Raw genomic sequence first — 27,775 nt, 5'->3', positions numbered from 1 at the left:
GGGAGGGGATTAACAAGAGGGGGGGCGGGGGAGGGGGAAAGGAAGCGGTTGGAACAACCGTTAAGAGGAAGGCCGGCCGAAGAGCGATTGACGGGAGCACGCAGCCAATGGAGAAACGCGGGGTCTCCGTAATTACCATAGAAGGCGGAACAACAGAAAACAGCCGGCTTTACAGGAGGCGAAGCGACTGACAGCGGAGCGGCCCAACGTGAGAAGACGGAGGGTGGACGTCTCAAAGAGGGAAGCGATTGGGTCTCGGAGCAGCGGGGGGGGGGAGGAGTGGAGGATGCCAAGCCGTAGTTGGGGGGGAAGTTTATTTTCGATGCCTTTTGGCAAAGGAGCCGCTTCGGTGAGATTCCTCTGCGACTGTTGAGCGTGCTGTGAAACGCTCTTTACTCTGAACCTTCCCTTGTTTTTGCCCTTTCCGGCTATGTATTTGGTTGCCTCCAGCTATTATATTGCGACGTTTCATCTAGCCCAGAGGTCCTCAAACTTGGCAACTGTAAGACTTGTGGACTTCAACTCCCAGAATTCTCCAGCCAGCTATGCTATGGGAGTTGAAGTCCTTAAAGTTGTCAAGTTTGGGGACCTCCGATAGCAGGTGCGCTGAGTTTAGGATTCGGGAGAGATCAGAATCTGTAGCAGCGTCTCTCAATCTAAGAATTGGGTGGATTTCAACTCCCAGAATTCCCCAGCTGAAGATCATTGGGCTGAGTTGACGTCCGTGCAGTTCGAAGGCTCTAAGATTGAGAAATACTGATTGGGGTTATTTGAGTCAACCACCGTTCGCTTAAAGCTGGCTGCCATGCCCATGTGCGAACTCTGCCAGGTTGCCTCTTCCTCTGACTTCGACGGATTTCTCTGCTTCCCAAAACTCGAAGTGAAAACAAAAGCAAGAAAAGGGGTAAGACTACCGTTTCTGGGCTCCAAAAGGACCGTTCGTGCATGCTCCACGCTGCCATGTAGCAGCCTAAAACATGGAGAAGCGGAAGAGGGAAGCGGAAACCAACCATCTGAATCCATCTGCAATAGAACTGTAAATGGGCAAAGAGCTAGATGTGTTATGCAATCTTAGGTGTCCGCTAAGGGGATTAAATGACAAAACTTGAATAATGTATGTGGTTATTTTTCTGTTTTTAATTCCGATTTACAGATTTGGGTAAGTGTAGGCATCTTGGAATTGGCTTTTGCAGTGGTCTATAAAAACCCTATAAAATAAATAAATCAATGTTGACATAATCATGCAAATTTCATATGTATTTGTATCAGATACTAAAATGTATTTTTGGTGGCATTTGTGTGATGATGCCACCATGTGTACATGATGTCTTTGTAGCTTCCAGTGATTTATTTCTGGCAAGCTTTACTGACATTTATTTATTGAGATCTAGTCTCATACCCCATTCAGCATCCTAAATGATGGATTGGTTCCACTCTGCTCCTCCACATCTTGGTTGATGCTCCTCCACATCAACTCATGTTACAAATACAATCTGTATCAATATTGTTTGGAGCAAGACAAAATTCCTGCAGAGCCAATAATCATGAGCCAATAATCAAATATCATGCATTTAGAAACCGTATCTTGCTGTATATACAATATTTAATCTATTTTGGATTCTAACTTGAGCTATATCCATTAAGAACACAAGATCAGAGTATCCTGTTATTCAATATATCACAATGAAGTTGCACTAATGGAACACTTCTTAATGTAACTTTGCAAACTGAAAAGGCTGTTCAATTCATTTATTTTACTAGAGTTTTCATGCTAAATCCTCAAATTTCACCTTGAAGAAGTGATTATAGCCATGATGGTGAACCTATGGCACGTGTGCCAGAAGTGGCACATGGAGCCATGTTTCCAGGCATGCCAGCCGTTGCCCATTGCTCTTCCAGGTTCCAGCGTGCACATGCATGCCGGCCAGTTAGTCTTCATGTGTGCAGGAGTGCCAGAAACCAGAAGAGCAGCTCTCCACATGCGCCTTGGGGAACTGCTCTTTTAGTTTCTGGCACTCCCGTACGTGTGCGCAGGGAAGATGCTCTTCCAGTTTCCGGTGTTCCCCCACACACACTGACACACACACTCCTGTTTTAGCACTCAGTGCCGAAAAGCTTTGCCAACACTGGACTATAGTAAAAATCACTGCCATCTTGTCAAGGAACTTAGTCTGAAAATTATGTAGATCCACTAAATATCTCAAACTTGATTGCTATTAATCTTAATAATGTTTTTCTTTTGTTGTGATTTCCTCTTAATTTACTGGTGAAATTCAGACTGTCTTTGTCATGTGAGTTTCCTTGCTCTACTTAGTGGGTATGTATCTAACATTTCTGCCTGATGATTTCTCAAGTCTGTGAGATTCAACACTGACACCAATTCATAACAGTTCTTAAAAGGAGCATGGGATCATGTGATTAAAATGCTCGGTTGACAATGTATGAGCCCGCATTTGAGATCCGAATGGGGATATGAAATGAGCCCCCAACCGGGCATCCCCTAGGCAATGGTGATTTAACCAACTAATTCTTTCACCCCAGAAACACCTTGGTGTTTCCAACATGGATGATATGAGATAGCGGTTCTTGCAGAGCTAAACTGGACACATCTGTTGTTTCCCCCCTAAAAAGACATAGGAGAACTCAGGATTTTTCAGATAGGAAAGATGATCCACAATTAAATTTATGTAATAATGCTACTCATGCCTATGAGCAGGAATATTCTGAATTAATAGTTAGCACCTGCTAGGAGTTAGATAAGGGTCAGTAGAATTCAAGGGGGGGGGAGTTGGACACACACATACAGAGAGGGGAGTGAGGGAGGGACAGAGAGAGACCAGTTTCTCACTTCAGCAAGATGAATAGTTATCCAGCTTGCTCAAATTCAGGCCCCTACCAAAACATTTTGATTAATCATGGCAATTGTCATAAGGCCAGTCAAGTATCATGGCTATTAGTTTATATGTTTCAATATATTTCAATATTTTATATGTATATGCTTTACTGTATTTTAAATTGGATTGGCTTATATTTTCTTCAATTAATCCAGTTTGATGTAGTAGTTAAGGGACTAGCCTAGACGTCAGGAGACTTGTGTGTTCTAGGTTTCCCTTATGCATGAAAGCTGACTAGGGAGCTTTGGGTGAGCCATTCTTTTTTTCAACCCAATCCACTTTTTGAGTTGTTATGGGAGAATAGGAAATGGAAGAATTAGGAATGTTTGCCAACTTTAGCTAGCAAGCTAGATAGGTAAACAGACAAATGTGGGATGCAAATCTAATAATAAAAAAATAATGGTTCAAAACAATTCAATTTTTTGTCTATGTGCAATGTCATCCAGAGCCATAATGTTGAATCAGAGCTATAAAGTAATTTAAAACAAAGCCCATTTCATTTAATACAAAGTATTGCATATCAAGATCTCCATAAATATTTTCCCAATATATCTAACAAGGCCTTCAGCAGACTTCAGCAAAGGCTCTAGAAGCCATTGTCCTGTGTGCTACCTGTCTGAGTGCAATCAGCTACAGTCAGCTTCAACTGTGATCATTGTTGTGATCTGTATCTCAGTATACAGTCTGTATAAATCAGGTTGTAACTGTCTGCTGCTCTTTATATTTATCAAAAGTTCATCTGATGGTTCAAATAATGTATTGACAGACAGACAGACAGACAGACAGACAGACAGACAGATAATACAACCTAAACAATACAATCCTTTTGAGAAAATAAGTTTGGAAATGCACATGGTGAAAGTAAGTTTTTTAAAAAAAACATTTTAAATAATGATTGTGTTTATTTGTAGAATATCCTCAATTGGCTTTCTATTGTTTTTTTCATTTGCTTTTGTTTTTGGCCTGGTTTAGTTTTTCTTTTGAAAACTGTATTGTAATTTTGTTATATTCTGTATTGATACTTTGTTTCTTCAATGAAAAGAAAGATCAGTGCTAACACAATACAGATATTAAATGCAGATAGGTATTATGGGTCTGAAACAGATGGTTTTACTCTTTCTTTATCTTAACACAGGAATGGCACTTCACGTACTATTGGTGAAATGTGTATTATTTCTGAAAACTAATTCATAAGTCAGAGTACAGAGTCTGTATGGATGCAATGTATGGGGGGAGGAAGCAAACGTATCAGAGGAAACAATTTTTTAAAGTCCCTATTTCTTTTTCCTTTAGTTCATCACTTATTTTTAAATTGTATTACGTAAAGGTAAAGTTCCCCTCGCACATATTCCCCTCACTAGTCGTTCCCGACTGTAGGGGGCAGTGCTCATTTCCATTTCAAAGCCAAAGAGCCACTGCTGTCCAAAGATGTCTCTGTGGTCATGTGGCCGGAATGACTAAACGCCAAAGGCACATGGCATGCTGTTACCTTCCCACCAAAGGTTCCTATTTTTTTTACTTGCATTTTTTACATGCTTTTGAACTGCTAGGTTGGCAGAAGTTGGGACAAGTAATGGGGGCTCACTTCATTACGTGGCGCTAGGGATTCAAACCACTGAACTGCTGACATTTCTGGACAAGCTCAGTGTCTTAGCCACAAATTAATATTTGTTTATTTGTAAAATTTAAATCTGTCATTTCCCCTGTCTTTTAACAAGGGACACTAGGAATGGAGGAAAACGCATGAGAAATAGCATTCCTGCATGGCTAGGACATCAACTATATCCCTAGCACTTATCTGAGTAGTGTTGGCACATTAAACTAGCTCCCAAAAAGCAGGTGAAATGTTAATGCTGCATTGTAAAGCACAACCATATGCTTTGATTAAATCGTAGACTGACTGCCCAGAATTCCCAGTAAGTACATTTTCCCAGCAACATGTGTAAATCAGAACCTTATAATCTCTTGTGTATGCTATCAAATATCACAGATTGTCTCAGGTAGGCAAGTTACAGAAGTCAAGTAAAAAAAAAAGATCAACTTTACTTGCATAGTTATGACACAACACTGACAACATGAGGCAAAGTTTTGGGGAGACAGAACATGGGATAAACATATACTAAAAAAAAAATCAATATTCCTCCATGTCAAACCTTTATCTAGAGCTATCCTTGGGTCATAACTGCCTATCCCAATTGGATTAATAATCTGAATTGTTTAGTTGCATTATAATTTACAGATTGTGTCAAGTTCCTTAGCAATAGCAGTAGACTTATATACCGCTTCATAGGGCTTTCAGCCCTCTCTAAGCAGTTTACAGAGAGTCAGCATATTGCCCCCAACAATCTGGGTCCTCATTTTACCCACCTCAGAAGGATGGAAAGCTGAGTCAACCCTGAGCCGGTGGGATTTGAACCACTGAACTGCTGATCTAGCAGTAGCTTGCAGTGCTGCATTTAACCACTGCGCCACCTTGGCTTAGGGAAGGAAATGGGTAAGAAATTTGAGTCTAATGCATATTGGAATGAAATATCTTTAGGTTTAGATAACTTGATTGTCTTTTCTCAATGTGAGACTGAAATTTATCCTCAGATCCAGTGGGGTTTAGAGCCAATCCTTCTTTCTCCAATATTCGATGATGATGATGATGACGACAGGCATTTTTGAGTTTTAGAGGTTTGCATTATTGACATTTCTATTCTGAGATGCTCTAGCACCCAATTAAACTCCCACATATGGGGTGAGGTGGAATACTGGGACCTTGACACTAGCACTGTAATTATGGTGCTTAGTTTAGTGCATTTCTATTATTTGAATGCCATCTTCTGATTTTCTGTACTGTACATTACCTACCCTCCTGCAGAACGAATGAGTAGAAGATACTATGGCAATTCTGTTAGCAGAGTGGGAGTATATCACTCTGCTCCCATCCAATATAATTAGAGTATAGAATTGCTCAGTTAAGTACAGCCTTGCTTAGTTAATCCTCTCCAATAATCTCTTCAGTTTGCATTTTTATCTGCAACCTTGGCTTTGGTGCCTTCACCTGTTGTCATTTGTATTTCATGTGATTCTGCCATTGAATAAATATTGCCAGGAACTGGATTGTTTAAAAGACCAATGTTGGATTTTTTTCTATTATAAAATCATTAATATTTAACCAATACTCTTTCCCTTGTATCTATAGATTATAAATCCTAATAATTTGATGTACTGCCATTTTACAGGAATAGAAGATGTCTTTGCACAAGTCCAATCTGGTGAAGCATTTATATCACTTAACAATTACCACTTAAGTTTTTTTTTAAATGCCACCATTAAAACATGCATAACTTTGTAATTGTAATTTTTAAACTGTGAATTTATTGCTTTGAAAATGCAATTGCAATTGCTCTAATAATTCAGGTGGCAAATTCCTTTTAATAGTTCTTTTTACAGAATATGGGTTATAACAAAAAAGAAAAAAGAAAGTGTTTTAATTAAGGCTGACTTTAATATCTCTCTGGTAAATATAGTAAGAACATTTTGTCATTACATAATAATAACCAAAATAGGCCAGATCAACTTTCTCTAGCTTTGTCATCTATTCATTTATTTTTAGCATTTCCTTTGTGACAGCTAACCCCAAAATGTTTAGCAAATAGAGGATTTACAATAAGTACAATTTTACATGAGTGATATAAGCACAATTGTTGATAGAAATAAGTACATACTTTATGGGTTTTTTTTAAGGAGAATCATTAAACCAAAATTAGTGTGCTGTGTGAAAGCGATCAGTTACTGTCCTAAAGGAGAGCTTTCACAACATACTGTTGTTTTCCCCCCTCTATCCTTGCTTGATATGTTGGGTTGGCTTTCTATCCTACAGATTGTTTTTTACAGGCACAATTCACCTCTCTCTCTCTCTCTCTCTCTCTCTCTCTCTCTCTCTCTCTCTCTCTCTCTCTCTCTCTCTCTCTCTCTCTTCTCTCTCCCTCCCTCCCTCTCTCTCTCTCTCTCTCTCTCCCTCCCTCCCTCCCTCCCTCTCTCTCTCTCTCCTTTTTGTCTTAAAGAAACAGTAAGTTAGGAAAATATAGTAAATAGTAAACAGAAACCAATAGCAATAGCATTCAGACTTGTATACTGCTGTATATATATACCCACAATAGTCTGGGTCCTCAATTTACCAACTTCGGAAGGATAAAGGCTGAGTCAATCTCAAGCCCCATCAGGATTGAACTTCAGGCTGTGGGTAGAGTTAGACTGCAATATTGAATTCTAATCATTGCACCACCAGGGCTCAACATCAAACCCAGCAATCTAATAGTTTATATAATTCTTTTCCTGTGTGCAGTCCAGTGCCATGTGAAGGGGGAAAACTTTGCTTGATGCAGTTTACAGTGTTTAAGTAAAACCTCTTAAGGTTGCATCTCAAAGTGTTTGATGCACAATGGTTGGGTTCATTAATTATATCAAGTCAGGGATAGCAGCATTTTTTGTCCAAGGGGCTGCATTTCTTCCTATGAGACCATACCTTTCTTTCTGGGTCTAGGACTTAATGAGAAGTTCTCAGGACATTTAATGAAGAAAATAAGCCTGATTCTTAGAAGATTTCCAGAGTTTTTAATGATTGTCCTATTTAACTTACTGAATTTATTTATTTTCCATCCTGTTTATTCCAGACTTGCCCTACCATACATTAGGGAGAATAATTGGAGGTGTTTTTTTTCTTCTTGGCAGGTGATGTTAGGAAGAGGGCAAACAAAGCTGAAGGATCCCTCAATATGTTTCCTTCACTTGTGAATTTGGAAAAACAAAATTCAAAATAGGAAAGGAAGTACAGCAAAGATGCATATTGTCCTCTTTGATTTCTATGGGGAATATATTATAAGAATGGCAGGATAGGATGAAATAATTGGACTCAAAACTGGAGATTAAAACACTAACAGAGATATGCAGATGATATTACTTTGTTAAAGTAGGTAAAATTAAGACCTCTCCATGGAAGTAAAAATAAGAAGTGAGAAAACTGGGTTATTATTAAATACTGTGAAGACTAAGGTGATATAAACTTGCATGCTTCGTAAACTCATAGTTGATGTGGATGTATCTGGTAGATAGCTTGGTTTTCTACAACTCAAGAATAAAGAAAGACAGAGAAGTAAAAAAGAGATCAATTTCAGCAAGAATGACAAACCAGATCATGAAGAATGAGAACAAAGATTGTAATATTTAAAAGTGGTCTTTCCAGAAGTAATGCTTAATGTGAAAAAGGGGCATGACAAGGAAAGAAAAAAGATAGTTGTGTACTAATTATGATTAAAGAAATGGTTGTTAAGTCAAGAGCCGAGGTGGCGCAGTGGTTAAATGCAACACTGCAGGCTACTTCAGCTGACTGCAGTTCTGCAGTTCGACTGTTCAAATCTCACCGGCTCAGGGTTGACTCAGCCTTCCATCCTTCCGAGGTGGGTAAAATGAGAACCCGGATTGTTGTTGGGGGCAATATGCTGACTCTGTAAACCGCTTAGAGAGGGCTGAAAACCCTATGAAGCGGTATATAAGTCTAACTGCTATTGCTATTAAGTCTAACAAGGATTGCAAGAAGAATCCTTAAGTACTGGAACAAATAAAAACTGATTGCTCCTTGAGGCAAAGATCAGCAAGCATACCTTGAGCAGGTGATATGAGCAGGTAATGGCGTAGAAAAAATATTATGCTTGGCAAGACTGGGGAAAGCAGAAGACAGGAATGGATAAGCCAGATAAATAGAATCAAAGAAATTGCTAGTATGTGTTTAGAAAAACCCAGGGATTTTTTACAGAGATGAGATGAGCATATGTCCACACAATCGCCATGTGCTAAACTCTGTGGCCTCTAACCATTATATCCCTATAGTTGTTTAATAACTGGAAAAAGTTGAGGTCATTATTTTTCAGTCTAACTTACCTTGTAGAACTGTTGTAAAGATAAATGAGATGGATAGAAGGAAAGAATGATGTATGCAGCTTTGGCTCCTGGCGAAAAGTTAATATATGGAAATATAGTATTCCATTCTTAATTAGAGTAACAATTAATAACACTTAATAATTTAAGAATAGTATATGTATATGTCCTTCTCTTGGGTTCTAGTTTGAAAAGTTGTAGGCTAGGGCTATGGTTTTAAAAAGATTTTAAAAATAGCAGCTTATCAGTTAGTTAACTTCACTTTCTGTTTTGGATGTGGCCTTTTCTTATTTCCATTGCTTTGTGTTACCACAGATAATTACAATCTCCAATGACAACTCTGTATGTTTAATTTAATATTACAAATATTGGAATATTGCTTTTTGAAAGTATTTTACCATTCTTTAAAAAGGCTTTTGAAATTCTGTTTATAATATTTTAATTCTTCATTGGTTAATATGCAGTTACAGTAAGGGTTTGCACATGGCAAAATAATAACAATCATAACAATTGCCTTTCTTCAACCTTCCAAATCTGATTTTCTAGCCAAAAGGGCCATGTGCAGCTACAGTCTTAGTGCTATTTAAATAAGTGTTCTCCCTCACTGGATTTATTTATAAATTTCCATTTGCAATACTGAACAAGAAATTCAAGTCCTTACTGAATGTATTTTCTTGCAGATTAAATAAATTGAAGGCTTAATGGGTATTTAAATGTTCATAACAGATTGATGTGGTCTCAGCTCACATTTAAAAATTAAAATATAGGAAGAACAGTTGTAGGAATGGGGTACATCTAGCTTAATGAAGCACTAAAGGTGATGCGATAGCAGTGTTCCAATATCTAAGATGCTGCCATAGAGAAGAGGGGGTCTTCTCTAAACAACCTAGAACTAAGGGGAAATTTCCTGACAGTTACATTACATCAATCAATCAGTGGAATGGCTTGCTTCCAGAAGTTATGGATGCTCCAACACTGGAAGTTTTTAAGAAGTGATTGGACAACCATTTCTCTAAAATGGTACAGGGTTTTCTGCTTGAGCAGGGAGTTGGTCTAGAAGACCTTCAAGGTCCCTCCTAACTCTGTTATTCTTTTAGAAACATTCTAGGTTGGATTTTTTAAAAATATATTGTGGCCAAGATTGCTGAAGGAAATTAACAAGAATGGTAATTGCTTTAAAAAAAAGGGAAAAAAGAAATGTTTTCTCCTTTGGCTTCTGCTTTCTTGCTGTTTGTTTATTGAATTAAGCATAACTCAAACTTTTAAAAGAAATGCATCTCTGTTTTCAGTGAAATTTGACAGACTATTATTAAAATTGTTTTTGTCTGAACTGATTAACAGGTATTTTGGGTCAAAAAAGTTACACTGTAATAGAATAAGTTCTACTGCAATAGGGATTCACTGACTGAAGCACACACACACACACACACACACACACACACACACGTGTGTGTGTGTGTGTGTGTGTATACACATACACACAGCATTCCTACCTCACTTTTTCACTGAAAATGGCTGCCAGAAAAGCTTATATGATTGATTCTGTCAAAAGCCTACAAAGATTTGTAATCTTTGACAGATTAGTCAAAGACATGCTAGATCCTGCCATGATATAAAAATAAAAGATTTTGAGAAGATAGGGAAAAAATAATTGATTAGTTCTTAGTTTAAGCATTCTTATAACTTAAGTGATTGGTTGATTGATTGCTTCTTTACCTTTCCTTTAGATGTATATAGCATTTTGTCCTCTAGTCGTCGTCCCCCCCCACCCCGGAAGCTTGGGGGAGAGACAGTGAATAGCCAAAGATCAAACAGTGAACCTGGATGAATCAGGCCAGAAAGAAAAGTAGGATCTTGGTCCAATGCCTGAAGCACTATATCACTTGTTTTCTTCCTTCTCTGAAAGAACCAAATATATCTAAACTGGTTGTAGATCTCCTTATTTGAATTTTGCTATAATTAACAACTTAATGCTCATATTTGGTGGAAGGGCAAGGTAAAAATCCAATTAATTAATCATTGTTTCTGTTAATGCCATACAGTTCTCCACAAAAGTAAACGTTTTGTTTCAAAAACAGAGTTCAAGGAATCTAGTTCCAATCTCTTGTCAGGCTTCATCCAGACCTTTATTCAAACTCAATAAGCAGAGGTTCAAGAAACCACTCTTTTATAAATGAATTACAGATGGGGGGAGCATAATTAAACAACATAACAATTATCAGCCATAAGCTAGATAGCTATCCTCAAATTCAGCTCTTAAGACTCTTTTGTCCTCCTCGGCCAAAACAGATTAAGAGTTGGTTGATTATGGGCGAAATGAGGGACATCCATACATTATTTTTCTAACAGGTTTGTCTAATCTCAGAATATTTGTGTTTGTTTTTCATTTTTCTCCTAGCTCTCATGTCCTTTAAAAACGTGACAGGTCTGTAATCAAAGGGCATTAATGTCTGCAGTTTTTATAAAACCTCATGTTTACAATACAAACCTTAAAAGTCACTAATGTTGCTTCTTTGATGCTAATCCAAATGCTGTTGCTTCCTTGTTTTTAATTAATAAAGCATTCACTTAACTGGAGAGAAATCTCACCTGTTACAACCAGTCAGTGTTTATAGAAACGAGGCTGGTTTGTTTTGAGATGTATTAGGACATTTTGTTCCAGGTCCAGCGTGTTGAAGCTCTGTCGAAGACTGATTGCCTTTCATTGTGTCTCCCAGCTTCACTTCTCAATTTAAACAAGAGACCACAGTGTTATCACTGGGATTCTGTTCAAAACAAAGAAGCAAAGGGTATTTTTTAAAAATCTACAAGCAGACAATGTGACTTTTATTTGATGTTCCAACCCATAAAATCTCTCTCTTTTTTTAAATTTCTGACATAGATCTTGTTCAATGTGTGTCAAAAAGTAGTCAGGTTTACTTTTCTTTGTCATGCATTTATCAATATTTGTTTCCTTATTCCTTTTTACATAAATTTACACACATGTAACCTTTCAGAGAAACAAAAATATGCTGTACATTTTGAATTCCAAATACCTAGGCTTAGAATAGTTCAACCTAATTCATACCAGAATTTAATGCCATAATTAATGAACAAGAGTTAAGCAAATGATACGTACATTCCATTGATTCATTACGGCTCTTTTTTTTAGAAAGAGCTAATTTGCATAGATCTTGGACACATACATTATAATAGATTTATAAGTGTGAAAATCCTGGAGTGTCCCTAAGAAGTCATGCAGCTAAGGACAAGATAATATGAGGAGAAAATTTTGACCTCAGTTATCAAGAATTTCTAATCTCTAGATGCTCTTTGGGCAAGAAGATGAAGAAAATGTCCTTGATTTATTTTAATGATTAATGTAGCTTACAGGTCAACATGGTATACAAATAAAAAAATAAACCATGAGCACATACCGGTAGTTTAAAAAAAAGCAAACATTTAGACCTGACTTGGTACAAAACGAACAACAGATTCTGAAAGTTAACAGCTGGCTACTAAGATAATATTGCCAAAATAGAGTTTGTATTCTGACTGACATATGTTATCTTAGTGAAGAACTCTTGGGAAAACACAGGATATATGTTAACAAACACTGGGAAGGAAATGGTTCATAGGTACTTTGATAGTTTCATTAGGAGAGTATTAAATTACTAAAAGAATCAGTGGCAAAAGCCCAAGACCAATTATGTTATTTATTCACATTTCTATACCGCCCATCTCACCTAAGTGAGATTGGGTGGTTTACAATAAAAAAAATTAAAAACAACAAATAAAATGGAGGTAAGAACAAAGTCAAAATTAAAATATTACAGATTTTAAAATGTGGATGTAGTGCCTTCAAATCACCAACTACCCCATAATCACAAATCACTTTTTACCCCCAATTGGCAGAGATAGATTTTAACACTCTTCACATCTAGGGGTAAGATGTTCTAAAAGGCAGGGGCAATGACAAAGAAGGGTCTCTTCCTGGATCCTGCCAGTTGAAATTCTTTAATTAATGGGATCTGCGACATATCTCCCTGCCTGACTGAGTAAGATGGACAGATGAAATTGGGATGAGATGGTTCCTCAGGTTACTTGGTCCCATGCCGTAAAGAGCTTTAAAGCTGATATCCAACAACTTGAATTGGACTTGGAAAAAAACTGGTACTCAATACAGCTTGCATAGTAGAAGTATTACATGCAAACTCAAGAAGTTCCCAGAATGCTCATGCCATTGCATTCTGCATCACTTGTAGTTTCCAGATAGTTTTTAAGGGTAGCCCTATTGCAGTAGTCTGTATGGGAGATGAACAGTGCATGAATGACTGAAAAAAGGACTTTTTGATCTAGGAAAGGATCTGGCACATAACATAGAGTTGAGCAAATGACTTCCTAGCCCTGACTGCCACCTTCTCCTTGAGCAAGAGTTGTGAGTCCAGGAAAATATTTAGGTTGTGTACTAGGTCTTTTTGGGGCAGTGCAACCCCATCCAAGACCAATATTCAAAGACTTGTGTTAAAAATGTGGGGGGAGGCTGTGTTTGCCCTCTCCAGTCTCCTATAAAGCCTCTGGAGTCTGGGGAGGGTGAAAAAAGCATGCAAAAAATGGGGGTCGCGCCTGCAGTGCGTGCATGCGCACTGGGGGGGTCGTGCATTGCATTATGGGTGTGGCACGCCCACACACGACCCCCCTGTGCTCCACCCACTTATGGCACACGAGCCAAAAAAGGTTTGCCATCGCTGTCCTAGGCCGTACCTGTTGCAATGATTAACTGAACACAAGCTGAAATGAACAGTTTGCACCAAAAAACAAAAAAACCAATCATTATTCTGTATGTATTTCATCCCTGTACTGATATTGATAGATATACCTATCAGAGATGGTATGAGAAATTAAGGCAGAGATTCACTTTAGGTCAAATTGTCAAAGAAGAAAAGTATGCACTGTTTGATTACGTAAAAGATGTCAAAGAACAAGCATTGATGCAGTTAAAAATTGGATTTTTTATGTGCAGGTACTTAATGTACCTGTAATGTACATTGTACACATAAATGTACAGGAAACAAAAAATAAATATCAAAATGATGTAATAAAAACAAATTCTGTCAAAGAAAATTATGACATGGTCAATTTGTACAAACATGGGAGATTAAGATTAAAGCTTACAACTGGGATATTAAACATTAAAAAAAAGATATTGAAGGTTTGATTTTGGCTGCAAAAGAGAAAAGTATCCGAACTAATCTTAATCAAGGCCAGAATTCAAAAATTATCAAATGCACATTCGAAGTGTGCATTGTGCAAAGAAGCAGAGGAAACAGTTTTTTTTCTACTACATGTAAAACAGGTTAAGACTATATCTATATACTTCATAACATGTGGCTGCCTATTTTGTGGCTCAGGATATCACCAAAGACTACCAGCAATGAGCAGGAATTTAACTCTTCATTTAATTAGCAAGGAGTAAAAACAGATTTGTTGTAGCTATGGAACTATTCTTAAATAGTAAAATATTTTTTATTAATGAAAACAAAAGGATTAAAGAATGAAGTAATACTCTATAACTTTGTAAGGTATTATTAGACTGTCTCTTTTACATTTTTGATGGCCTTCAGAGGCCCTTATTTAGTCTACTGTATTGTTCTAATAATTAAAGTTTTTACAGAGATGTTTTAGTGTTCCAATTTTATAGTATTGTGTTAACTGTTCTATCTTTTAATTGTTTTATTTCAGTAGTATTATTAGAATGGATATAATTTTTTTATTTGCATTTTATGTTTTATCTTGAAGTAAAGATTCAATTAATCATAGATTATCCCCGTTTAGAAAAGTATTTATTGAATAAAGTATGCAACATTCAATATATCAAACTATTCAATGAGCTACCTCTTTTTTTCCTTTAAATGGTACTGGTACTTTCAGAGTTCATGAACATGCGGTATGCCTCCTGATTAGCTGTTTTGTGTTTTTTGTAAAACAGGTTTTCAGATATATTCAGCGTAAACACACCTTCTGCTAGAGATGAGTAATCCTTTGCTGCCTCCTAATATAATTTGGTGAATTGGTGTGTAAAAACAACAAGGAACTAAATAAAACAGGGGAGAGGCAATATGTAGATAAATACATTTGATTCCAGTATTGTCTTCTTGCCAACTCCTAAGTGATTTTTCACCTGAGATTGAAATGTGGACAATCTACAAGGAAGTCAACATTCTGTCAAAAGTAATGATCCCTCTCCAGAGTACAATGAGTTGAGCTAACAACTGCGCCTACAAACTGCAGAGCTGTCCTTAAAAAGCTAAGATGGAGACCACAACAGTATGGTTGAAACCCTGCTCTTTTTTGTATTGTGACCTTGGCCTGTTGGAAGTAAAACTCAATACCACCCCCAAGCCTTTTACTGGCTGCTTCATACACCATATTAAATTTGGATATTGTTAACATGCTTTAATAAAATAATACAGCTGGTTTTAGTGAACCATATATTAATTATATTGATACAGTTTGCATAGTAGATTGAATTTGGGGGGGGGGAACTAACCACAGATTAAAATCAACCAAATTTGCTGGGTTATATGAATATAAGCACATAGTCATGATTTAACCTTTGCCTCAATAAAAGGATTTTTGAACGAATACCTATACCACAGAGAGTTTTGCCATTCTTACATACTTTTCAGATAAAAGCCTTGATTACAACATCACATGTTTACTAATGCAATTAAATATCGTGGCATAGGATATAAATTTATAGAGAGAAGTTTATAGCACAAATTGATACATCTACCTACAAATATCCACAGATTTCAGCTGAACACACTAAAGTAATAATAGTTAATGTGTAATCAATTGACTATAAGATGAGATAATGCCAAGTGAATTACTTGTTCTGTTTTACTCCATGCACAAATATTCATTAGTTTGCTCAGTCTAGACTTTAGAACAGGGCTGTCAACTCCCATTATGCGGGCCAGATGCACCATGCGCTCACCATGCCAATGCCCAGTTTAGTGAAGGGGGGGGGATTTCCAATATGTCATGTGACGACGATGTGATGACGTGAGTTTGACACCCCTGCTCTAGAGTATTTGCAATGCCTGATTGTATGTAAACCTCTTATGGTTCAAATTATTATGTATATAATAATTGTTTGCCACATATTCAGGCAGATGTTCAGACTGATTTGGCATTGTTGTCCACCTATCAAGTCCTTCTCAGGACCTGGGATAGGCAAATGTGAATATTTGTTGTGGATGATGTTTACAGATATCGTCTCAGGATGTAAACTGTTCAAAGTAAAGCTGCTTTTTGCAATTGATGTGGTGAATTTGTCAATGTCAGTGTTCAAGTGGTGCTCCAATTGCTCCAGTAGCTAACAGGTGGCCCACTGTTCCTTCAGCTTCTTTGCAGAGGAGGCACTTGCTATCTGTCATTGTCTTCTCAATTCTGGTTTATTGTAGTATTATTATCAATTATTGTTGTAAGCCATCTAGAGAAGGCCCATAGCAAATCTATATATATAAAAGTGAAATACTACTCATGCATCATCATGAAATTTCCAGAACCACAAAGCCTGCAAACTTGAAATTTGGCATGTATGTTCCTTTTGGCTTCTAGGTGCTCGCTAAGAAAGAATTTTTCGAAATGACCATCAGATCATTAGTATTTCTTATATTATTATTAACATGCTCTGATGCTAAGGAGTTAGACATTCTACTCCCCCTCTCCACCTGAAAAACACTCTGATGCTAAAGAGTGAGGAGAGAAGGGGGTAAGATAAGAGAGGCCTCTGTAGGAGAAGGCTGAGGGAGAGAAGTGGATAAGATAGGAGAGGCCTCTGTGGAGCAAGCCTGAGGGAGAGAAGGGGAGAGAAGAGGCCGACTGTAATTACTCATTAATTTTCAAGCTGTGTCAATTTATCAAGCCCGATCACATACTTTCATAGCAGAGCACAGGTATCCACCTAGTAAATTTAATAAATAAATGCTGGGAATCTTGGTTAAGTTGGTTAAAAGAAATTCTAATCTTACAATACTTTTAAAAATATTAAATATGAAAATATTAATGAAACTATCAATAATGGAGGCGAAACAGTAGAATTACAAATTAAACTCCAGTCTCAGATCTTATTAATATTATGTGCTGTATTCAGCTGTAAGTTAACATTCTTCAATGAAGCAGAGGCTGAATGTAACTACACATTCTGAGTATCAAATTAATGTTAGTTTTCTCCAATTTAAACCCACTTAGAATTGTAACTTTAAAAATATGTTAAAAAGCAATGGACATGACAAGGGATACAAACCAGGAAGCATAAATAAATATAATATATGCCACAATTTGTTTTTAAGCATACTGGGCTCTTTTCCATTGAAAATATGATCATTTATTTTGTCATAAGATATTTTTCCCCAGTGTTGCAATCTCTTTAAGAAATGATATTGTTTCACCTTCCTTAATTTAGGGTTTTCAAATGTGACTATTGACTTCCAAGAATTGATGGGACTATCCAAAGAATTGATGTTATTAGTACTGTTAAAGTAGTATTTATTTATCTTGTTTTCATATAATAAATGCTTGGGGTTGATGAACAATCTGAAACCTCATAAAGGGTTTAATGAGCTGAAGAGTTTGGGGACTGTTGCCTTAATTACTTAAGAAGCTTATACACTTAAGCAGGCTTGGGAGACTTTCGGTCTTTGGGCTTTATTAGGTCTTTAAGGACTTTCCATTCAGCCATAAAGAAGCTGGTTCTTCTGTGAATTTGCTCACTGGAGGTCACCAGCTAGAGATACTGGAAAGACTTTAGAAAAGACTCTCTTTCAATAACAAGGTTTCAATAACTACATTACAGAAATCTATGGTCTGCTTAACTACTTTGTGAAATAAATTGCAATTGTCTTATTTGTCAATATGCAAAATTATAATGGTTTATTTATCACAAGGGTTGGATGTATAGAGTACTGCATTTTAAGTTAGCCAAACAAAACAAACCAGGGCTTTGCTTTTACCTATAAACTTGGACCAATCATGGACATGAGGGTATCTATTTAAGTATGGTATACTGAATAAACTAAATTCAATTGGTTAGCGTAATTCAATAAGGTAAGATTTACAAATAAAAGTGGACAGGTAACAAAATATGCTAAGCCAATAGGAAACAAATCACATTATGACTAAACATGTTGTATAAATCCAAAATGTACTATATAAGTGAAGAAATGAGATTACAATCATACCTCATGAATGCAGCCATTGTGAGCTCTAGAAACAATAGTTCTAATATTTGTATAAATCTCATGAATATCTATTCTCTCTCTCATCTCTCTCCCCCACCCTCTGTGTAGATTTTTGAGTTCTCCGGAATTCTTCTCCAGGTGTCAAGACAAACAAATATATATATATGGGCTACAGACAAGCTTCGTAAATAGGCAAGAAAAGGCTAAATTGTCTTTGCTATGACATGCCCTGGATATCGTAACATTCCACAAGGCATTATTGCTCAGAAATCCTGATCAAACCTCAGGCCCTTGGGATGATGCAGAAGGTTCAAGTATTTTGTCCCCCCCTCCTTTTTTTAAAAAAGAAACTGCCCTAGTTCTTTTTACACCATTTGGGTCACATCTAGAGTTGATTGTGATATTTCAGATGAGTCATCAAAACAGCAATTGACCAAGTTCACACAACATTCTACAGGGCTGCAACATTCTGCAGTGGTTAAGGCCAGGATTTTTTTTCCTTCTGAGTATTTTTGCAAAGAGCTTACATTATGTTTTGTTTTTAAAACACGTGAAGCCTATTTAAGGATTTTATTCTTTTTCTATGTATTTCCCACAGAGAATCATGTCACTAAATTATGATATCAGAACTTTCAGGCAGCTCTAGAAGAAATAAAACAGATTTAGCTGGGTGGTCTTTATGACTGCACCCAGCCATAAACTTTAAACTATACCACACATATTCATGTATTGTGGTAGAATGACTGGGATTTATAGAATCCAGGGTCCCAACACATCTGAAGGGCATCAGGTTAGGAAAAGCTTGATTATAACAATGTATGAACCCAGCCATAATTTACAGTTAGAAACAGTGTGTTAATAGATTGAAGGGCAGACAAATGGATTTATGTTGACTGGTAGACAGAATTCCCATCTATAGATCAAGTACGTTATTTGATACGTCCAGTTTCAGGAAATCTGGTACTATTTCATAACCATAGGGAACTCAATCTAAGCTACACTGTTTCAAGAAATATTTACAAACTCCAGGAACCATTCACCAATGCAAAATGTCTTTTAAGGAATTTTAAAGGAGTTCCTGAGAGAAGTTTTAGTTTTTGAGATAGAGCTTTTACATTTAAAGTTATGTAATTTTTTCAGTAAATTATTCTGATAACCAGGGTATTGTGGCCTGTCAGCTGCAGGCCCCTCTGCAGCCAAATCAGATGAGGAGGGTGGGTGTCAGGGTCAGCATCAAGGCAGCCTGAGAGCTCCAAGGGGGAAGAGGGAATGGAGCTGGCAGAAAGCCTGGGCTGTCCGTCAGGCCTCAGATGGAGAGTCAACAGCTCCCTGGTCTGGAGGTGGCAGATGAAGAAGAGGAGGAACAGCTGGATCCAGTGCCTGACATGTGGCTACAAAAAAGGCAGAGAGGAGAGCAGAGCAGTAGAAATCCTTGGGTGGGTCATTGGGAAGGAAGAGCCATTGCTGTTAGCGAAACCTCACCCTAGCTCTGGGGATAAAAGGTAGGGGGTGGAGATGAATAGATATGATAGACAGCTATTCATCTCCCTACTGATGGACTTATTAGCCTGCAGTGAGAAATAAACTTTTTGTGGGGTGGTGGCTGCCAGCACTCCCAATAAAGTAATCTTTGAATTAAATTCAGAGGGTTTGTCAATTTTGGGGTAGCTGGGTCAGAACACAGGGTTGGGAATCTAACAAGCACAGTGAAATGGCAAAAATTAGAAATCAATTGGTTTAAAATAAATGTCTAAGCCTAGGTCTTATTTGTGTAAATGTTTGTGATTCATGCAGTTAAAATAATGCCTGTTAATGAAGCATTCAGAGGAGAAAGAGAATGGAGGGAGATTCAAAGAAGGAAAATCCTATCCAAAAATGACCAAATGGAATTGGTTAGTCAGTTAATAAAAATATGAAGCTGCCTAATAGGCTACTTGATCAGCACATAACCAATGTGCTACCTCCTCCCATTTGTAATTTAACAGCCAGGAACTATGTGGGATCTAATCAGTTATTTGTCAATCATTTAATGGACTAGTTTTGTCACATATAAAGTAATGTAATTCAAACTGGAAACAAAAATAATCCATCATTGCCCACAAGAGTTTTTAAAATATCCTGAGCTGGATAGATGGTATAGAATTATTTATTGTATACCACATACAATGTCCACTGTTCACAGTTGTTATTTTCAGTATTGATTACTAACCATTAGGAAAGTAATATTTTCCGTTGGTAACTGGTATCTATTCCAAATTTAATTTGCTCTAAATTGATTAAAGACACAACGCTGAAAATGAGATACCACCAGTTTCATACGGAAAATAACATAATCTAGGTGCTGAAAAGAGTTTTATTCTAAGTCTAATGTGCACACTTATTCCCAAGGGGTACAATACATCTGAAACTGAGAATTACAGGAAATGGGCTGTTGAAGATTTTTAAAAAATAAAATCTACTAGGTTTGAAATTAACTCTGTGCTTATTTTGAGTATTGTATGGTCATTGTTCCAGGAAGAAGGCAAATGGAAAGAATTATTTTACAAACTGCAAAAATGCCAGCTATTTTTCTCTTGTCCCTGCAACCTGTTTATCAAACGAAGTTATGCTGAAGATGTCTCCACATCATCCAGAGGAAGTCAACCACAATAGCTGAACTGGAGATGTGGTTATCATGTCTCTCTCCCCAGCACACACAAGAAGCAACATCACTGTAATATCCTTTTGTAGAAAACAGCCTTTCATCATAGTTCCTTTTTCAGAGCATGGTAAACTTTAAGTGAGCACAATATAAGGACAATAATAAGTAGCTGCATGCCTAGCATCTTGTCATTTCACTCAAGATCTCTATAGAAAAAAAGAACTGCTAGCTTGGCAATGGTGCACTGCTTTAACAGTATCATACTTAATTGCCCTCTTAGACACAATGGATATATTTCCTACTATTATGTCAATATGCATCATACAGCTACTATATAATTCTAATTAATTGATACTACACATTATCTGCAGCTTTTGCACCTTACAGGCTTCACTGTGAGATCACAAAATCCACTACAGATCGACTAGGTAGATTCATAACAGTCCCATTAGATAGAATACAGCAGGAAATCAACTCTACAGGTTAAACTTACTTTTACATTGATATTGACTATAATAGCATAATGTTGGAATCTCATATTGTGTTGTATTTCCTCCTTTTATACCTTTGGGGAGATAGCTCAGCTGTTTTTGTATATTTTGTATATAGATATTACAGTATATTATTGTGACAGTTTTGGGTTTTAAAAAGCTTCAGCCTTTTGCCTAACCAACAGCTTCTGCATATCCTTGTCAAGGTAGTCCTCCTCCTCCTCAATTCCTAATGATTAAGGCTGCCACAACTAGGTTTTTCATTTTCCCAATGTATCTTTGCTAACACATATCAGTTTATCATGCTAGAATGAATAGTTTTAGCAATGTTGCACTAAAAACCTTGAGTAGTGGGCATGTGATTATAGCTATCTCGTTGTCTAAGCCAAATGACTACCATCTTGGGTTCCTGGAAATTGAGACTTGTACTATATATTTATGTTGCATGCCCTCCATTTCTGGAAACTCCAAAAGATAGCCATTTTTAATTAACTTCATGATTTGGTAAATCAAAACATTAGTTTAAAATCTATGTACAATGGTAGTTATAAAGGTGGAGCTTGTACTTGTTAACTGAGTTTAATCTAGCATGCTCTACAAACACAACCTTAATATGAAATAATTTCCTGTTTCAGAACTTCCACATATTCTTTAAAAAAAATCACTTGCTCCTTCATGCCAATCATCTAATACTGAATGGAAAGATATCTTTACAAGCGCAAAATTAGTAGAGCCCAAGCACACTAATATATTGTTTAAACATATTTATTCTAATTCCACAAATTGCTCAAATTCTAGGAAAAACATGTGTCCTTTTGGACTGACAGAAAATCAAAGACAGAAATGGCATGAAACACAGCCACTATGCAACTGAGAAATCTTTTGACAGTCCCCAATTTCTATTGAGCAGTTTAAAATGTTTAGGGTCTGTTTTAAAAAAGAATGTCTGGCTTTGTTATGTTCCAGTGCGTTTGCCTACAAAAAAAAGGGGTGTGGGGGTGGGGTGGAATATCCATTTTTGGCCAAGGTGCATATACTTCTAATAAAAGCAGAACTGGAGAGGTTACACAACATTCCCTCACCACATAGAATATGGTTGCCTGGCAACAAAAAGGAAATGTATTGGAAAGCAAGACAGGCCTTAGATAAAGGAAAGCCTCTTTATGTGGGTAGGGCTGAATTTCCCTGACTAAAATATGTTATTTCCTGCAATTGCGGATGAAATGTTTTACAGCCTGCCTACAATGGCCCATGGGCTATTTCTAGCAACACTTCATGAAGAGTTCATTTGAGACAAGACAAATATATGGGCCATCCTTTCAACAGAATGTCATGCAAGGATGGCCTCATCCCTTCAGTCTTCATTTTATTCTAATTCTGGGAAGCCTGAATAGAGTGAAAAATGGTGACTGTCATGTAGAAAGGTTTGTGACCAAGGACAAAAGCAATTAACAGGATTTAGAAAAAAGCAAGCCAATTCTGCCAATGCGCTGAGACTTTTCCGGGAAAGCCAAGTTCTTGCTATCTACAGCTGCAGAGCCCAGACTACTTATTTACCAAATCATATTTCACAGCCATAAATGCAATTTATTGCCAGCGAGATAGGGTTTTGTTGATCTTGCAGAGGCTATTGATCATAAGATGCTAGCTTTATAGTATAGGGCCTGGTAGGTATTTATGGGCTGCTCTTTATAGTCTGACATTATTTCTAATACTGTCATCAGGATCTTTTGGGGATAGTTTTCCCATGCTTGTAGGTTGGGTCCATAAGGCAACAATGGCAATGAAGCAAGAATCTGCTCTATTTGCATGCCAATATGATACATATTAAAGATGTAATAAACAAAAATGAAAGCAGTATTTATCACAAACATTTTGAAACTATTGTACACAAAATGGCTCTATTAATAGTTTAAAATGTGACTGTCAATACTGTTATTTGAGGATTTTTATATGAGCGTAAACTATTAATATATTTGGAAATGTCTTTTCCTGGTCTTGATTTTAATAGGTGAGATAATTATCCTACAAAAATTTATAATGCAATAAATATCACCAACATTTTAAGGCCAGTACCATTAGAGACATTTCTGAGAGATGTTAATACTTTGAAATCTATTGTACAACTTATTTGATAGGAACAGATTTAATCTAGCTTTAGAAAAGGCTGTTCTATATTTGCTTAAATGTAAACTGCTAAAATCGTCTGCGCTGCAAGATAGGTGGCAATATAATTGACAGATTATATAGGAAGCTGAAGAGTAAAGTAATTGTACTTTATTTCAGATATCAGAGTGAACAGCAACCATCAACCTATAATTTAAAATTTGCTAACTAATGAGAAAGATATCAGTTTCATCCAATATTGCTCTCCTGAAGTTCTTCTGGATAGGAGTTATCAATTTAAAATAGTTTGGTCAGTGTTTTAAATGCAGCTCAAGCCTTAAATGTTAGGTATGTATTTATTTTTATCCTGCATTTATTATATTATTAATTCAAGGTGGTCAACATGCATATTCCTTTCTCCTAATTTCCCTACAACCCTTGAGGTGGATTGGGCAGTGTAACTGAGCCAAAGTCACCTCAGCTGGGCTTTCATGCCTAAAGAGAGATTAGAACTCAGTCTCCTCGTTTCTAGCCAGCACCTTAAGTATTACACCAAATGTGTTTCCAAAGGGAGGAGGGGGGAGATTTGAAAATATGTGGAAAAGTGGAACATGGAATGTTAACAAAGAAGCAGTTAACAACTCTTTAAAGCAGCTTGATTTTCTCCCAGGGTTGCATATGTAACAGCCATGTGACCCTGGTAAAAGAATTGGCTGCTTTAAAGAATGGTAGACAGATATGTGCATGCCCTTGTGCACTACTAAGCACCTTCTATTGTTTTTTTTTAAAACAAGAGACATGACCTTGGCATAGATAAAAAACAATGCTTGCTTTGTGGATTGATGAAAAGCATCCCTGACTTGGTGTCACTTGTAGCTAATTCTACATTGATAAATTTTTTTAAAAAAAAAGTTTATTTCTCTTTCATATTCACCCAATGTTAATTTTTAGAGAAGCATGGCTAGAAATAATTTAAATGGAAATATGCATTTTACCATACTGGCTAAGATTATAGTAAGAAATAGGCCTCCTCGGACTGTTGGCCAGGGATGGGAAATACCGAAGCTGTTGCTGACCTTTCTTGTGCTTCTTTACATTAACAGATTAAGAGTTGGAAGGGGCCTTATAGGTAATCTAGTCCAACCCCGGCCCCGCTCAAGCAGGAGACCCTACACCATTTCTGACAAAGGCAGTCCAATCTCTTTTTGAAAGTCTCAAATGATGAAGCTTCCACAACTTCCGAAGGCAAGCTGTTCCATTGGTTGATTGTTCATCATTCTATACCCTTGAAATAAAGGAAACCTTGAAGAAAGGACAATCTATTGACTTCATTTTGAATTGAACAATAAACAAATGGCTATCTTCATATTATACAATTGATGGATCAGAGGAAAACATATAAGCGTAGCTGAGAAAAACACTGTGAAGGTATTATTTCAAATTAATCTGCATTAAAAAGAATAAGATGCAACAGACCACATTGATACTCAGTTCCTTTCTTCAAGGATCTGAAATAGAGCCTGTAAATAACACTCAGACTTGCAGTTTGGCTTGCAGGGTCTCGCCTGGCTAGTGGGACATTCCTGACATGAAAGAATTTACACACAATGTTATATATCTATGAAGGAACATAGTGTCAGTATCTAGTTTCTTTTAGCATTTATCACATACAATATTTGTCTTGATGTGAGTGCAAACTTCATCTTACCTTCTATTCAGAATTCTGTCCTGTTTTGGGATGAAAAGGAAACTACTATCAAAATCCCAATCCTGATTTTCAACATAAATTTTACATCATATTGATAAAGAATGCTATATTTCCATATCTCATGGGAAACATACCAAGTATTTTGCACGTGCTCAAAGGTATTTATTATGAAATATTTTTAATCTCATAGGATTGAGGCCTGATAAAAATGTAAATTCTGGGAAAGAGATTAATAAATAATAAACATTTTCTGTTTTTTGTTACAATTTTCTCCTCTACAAATTGTACCTTCCTCCCACCCACCCCAAAAAACTTAGTCAAAAGAGATTCAACAGCTTATCTCTCTCTTCTACCTTATTCCCCCATTGCAGAAAACACCTTTATTCATTTTTGGAAACTTTTTTAAAGCCTCTCTTGGAAAATTCCTCTTCTGGAAACACCACCCAAGTTCAGCAGAGACTAGCCAGAAGAATTACACTTCCATTGAAATCAGTGGTAGCAAACGTTCAGTAGAATACTGATTGCTAAAAAAAAACACAACCCTGGTGCTTTAATATACAAGGACACTTCATGATATCTATAAACTTTGTTGAGTCTGAAGTAAGCGTAAGATCAGTTCATAGTCTTTAGACAACCAGAGCGATTAAACTGACTGGGGAGACAATAATCCTACAGTGAAGATATGCTTCAAGGACCATTGTTTTATTTCCATAACTTTCCATAAAAGAAATCAAGCAGTAGGTAAGGGGAAGCGCTCCGTTAAGAACTTGAGTTTATGTCAGTTGAAATACACCAGCTTTCCCCAATCTAGTGATTTATATATGTACTGGATCGTATCCTAATTCTAGCCTAGCAGACAATTATGGGAACTGATATGTATTATATCTGAAAGGCCAATGGTTAGGGAGTGCTGGAACAGACAGTACTGAAAGATAGATAAGATTGATGTATGGGAACTGCCTATTTGCATAGTTCCTGTAAATTCTAAAGAAGAGTCTGGGCAACTGTGGCTCTCCACATGTTTCTACATTCCAATTGCTCTGGCAAATTCATGCTGACTGGAATGGAATCTAGAAAAATAGAAAACTGACAGCAGACTCAATGCTCCATCATATCTGCCCTTCAATGTTTTTTTTAAATATTTATTACATTTTAATTATGATTTTTATTTTATATTTTTTTTGTCATAGACATGTTTACTCCAAGAATCTTTATACCCCATTACTGATGATTGACCCATTACCTCCCCTGGAAGTTGGTTTTAAGCTAACAAAAGTATGGGGGTAAATATTTTCCATTCCTATGTTGCAGCTTTTTATTTATTAGTAATTTATCAGGTTAGTAAGAGAATTCTAGAGAATATCCACAAATAAATTTGATTACCAAAATATGAAGCCAACTTGGTGGCACAATTAGTTTAGATATTTCATGAAACTTTGATGCAATGTTGCCATTCTCTTTGCTCTTCTTGGGACATATTTTTTGTTTTAAGGACAGTATCATTCTATAAAAAATCTTTATCTCTTATGTCACTAACTTTAACATACCTAATATTCTGTTCCCTTTGAAAACCAACATTATGTTATTATTGTTATTATTATTCTTAAGGACAGAAAATGAGTAAGGAATACAGAAAAATAAGACAAGGAAAACAGAAATGTAATCATACCTTTGCATGCTTACAAATCATTTTTGTTCTCTCTAGATCCATAAACTTAATTCACATATCAATTGCTTCTTTCAACTTACATTTTTTTTTGATGAACTTATCAATTTCATTCAATAAGTGTTCTATTTTATTGATGTTTCTTCATGTATTTGTTTTGGTTTTGTGATTTATTCCTAATGTATCTATCTCTTATTTCCACCAAATCACTTATACATAGCCATTTGCATGTTAAGTTATTCCTTACAAAAGGCTGTATAATATCAACCATATCTGTCAAATATGAGATGCTTTTGATACATTAATTTTCTGTTTCTAATTCTCAATGTGGTATTCACTGAAAAGCATTCAGATTCTCAGCCCTGGTAATATCTGCTTACAAAGATATATTTTATACATCATCTGCACAAAAAGCATGCATATTATTCATGACCCAAACTAACATTACTGCAAGCATTCCTGGTACATTTATCCATAAATAAATTAAATCAAGAGGCCATCACAATCCATATATTATTCTGTTAAGTATTGAACTATTCACTAAGCATTCTATTTACCTTCCTGCATACTTTACTTGTATCTTATTCCATTCTATTTGTATTCAGCAACCAATCAATTCCATGTTCATGTGAAACATTCCAGAATTAAGTTCTATTAACGTTATAGTGCATTTTCTGACTCAACACACACAATGCTTAGACGTTTTTCATATGGTCTGCACATACCTTATCTGACCTAACACTTTACTTCCCTCCTTTTGCTCACCTGTCATACCCTTCCTATCAGAATTCTGAGAAACAACTTTCCAGATTTCCAATTTAGCAAACTAATTCCCCTGTATTTATATTATTTATACTATTTCCCTTTTTATATGTATGCATGTATGTATGTATGTATGTATGTATGTATGTATGTACACACGCATACAAATAATGGTATTCTTCCAATAGCACACATAAAGATGTCACATACAACCACTTCCTATAGGTAGACAAATGAATATGCCCAGGAGAATGTCAGGGAAATGTAAGGTTGAATCAATGCTTACAGATGGATTTTTTAAATGATAGTAAAATATATCCCACTTTTTTCTTAAACTTGATAACATGGGCCTTATAGC

The 27,775-nt window shown here is 36.4% G+C and overlaps 1 long non-coding RNA gene across 1 annotated transcript; it reads left to right on the top strand.

Moving 5' to 3' along the window:
* Window positions 1-42: 42 nt before the first annotated feature.
* On the top strand, window positions 43-27,549 carry LOC148044961 (uncharacterized). Its single transcript, XR_015696947.1, has 6 exons — window positions 43-904; window positions 18,152-18,235; window positions 20,558-20,811; window positions 23,462-23,629; window positions 24,385-25,147; window positions 25,361-27,549. It is a non-coding gene; the product is annotated as an uncharacterized LOC148044961 (long non-coding RNA).
* Window positions 27,550-27,775: the final 226 nt, after the last annotated feature.

This window comes from Thamnophis sirtalis, unplaced genomic scaffold (assembly GCF_051295495.1).
Source record: "Thamnophis sirtalis isolate CommonGarterSnake01/CBP01778 unplaced genomic scaffold, rThaSir2_p1.2 scaffold_6, whole genome shotgun sequence".
Taxonomy (NCBI): domain Eukaryota; kingdom Metazoa; phylum Chordata; class Lepidosauria; order Squamata; family Natricidae; genus Thamnophis; species Thamnophis sirtalis.
Note: the sequence above shows the minus strand (reverse complement) of the source record. Positions and strands in the feature narration are given on the sequence as shown.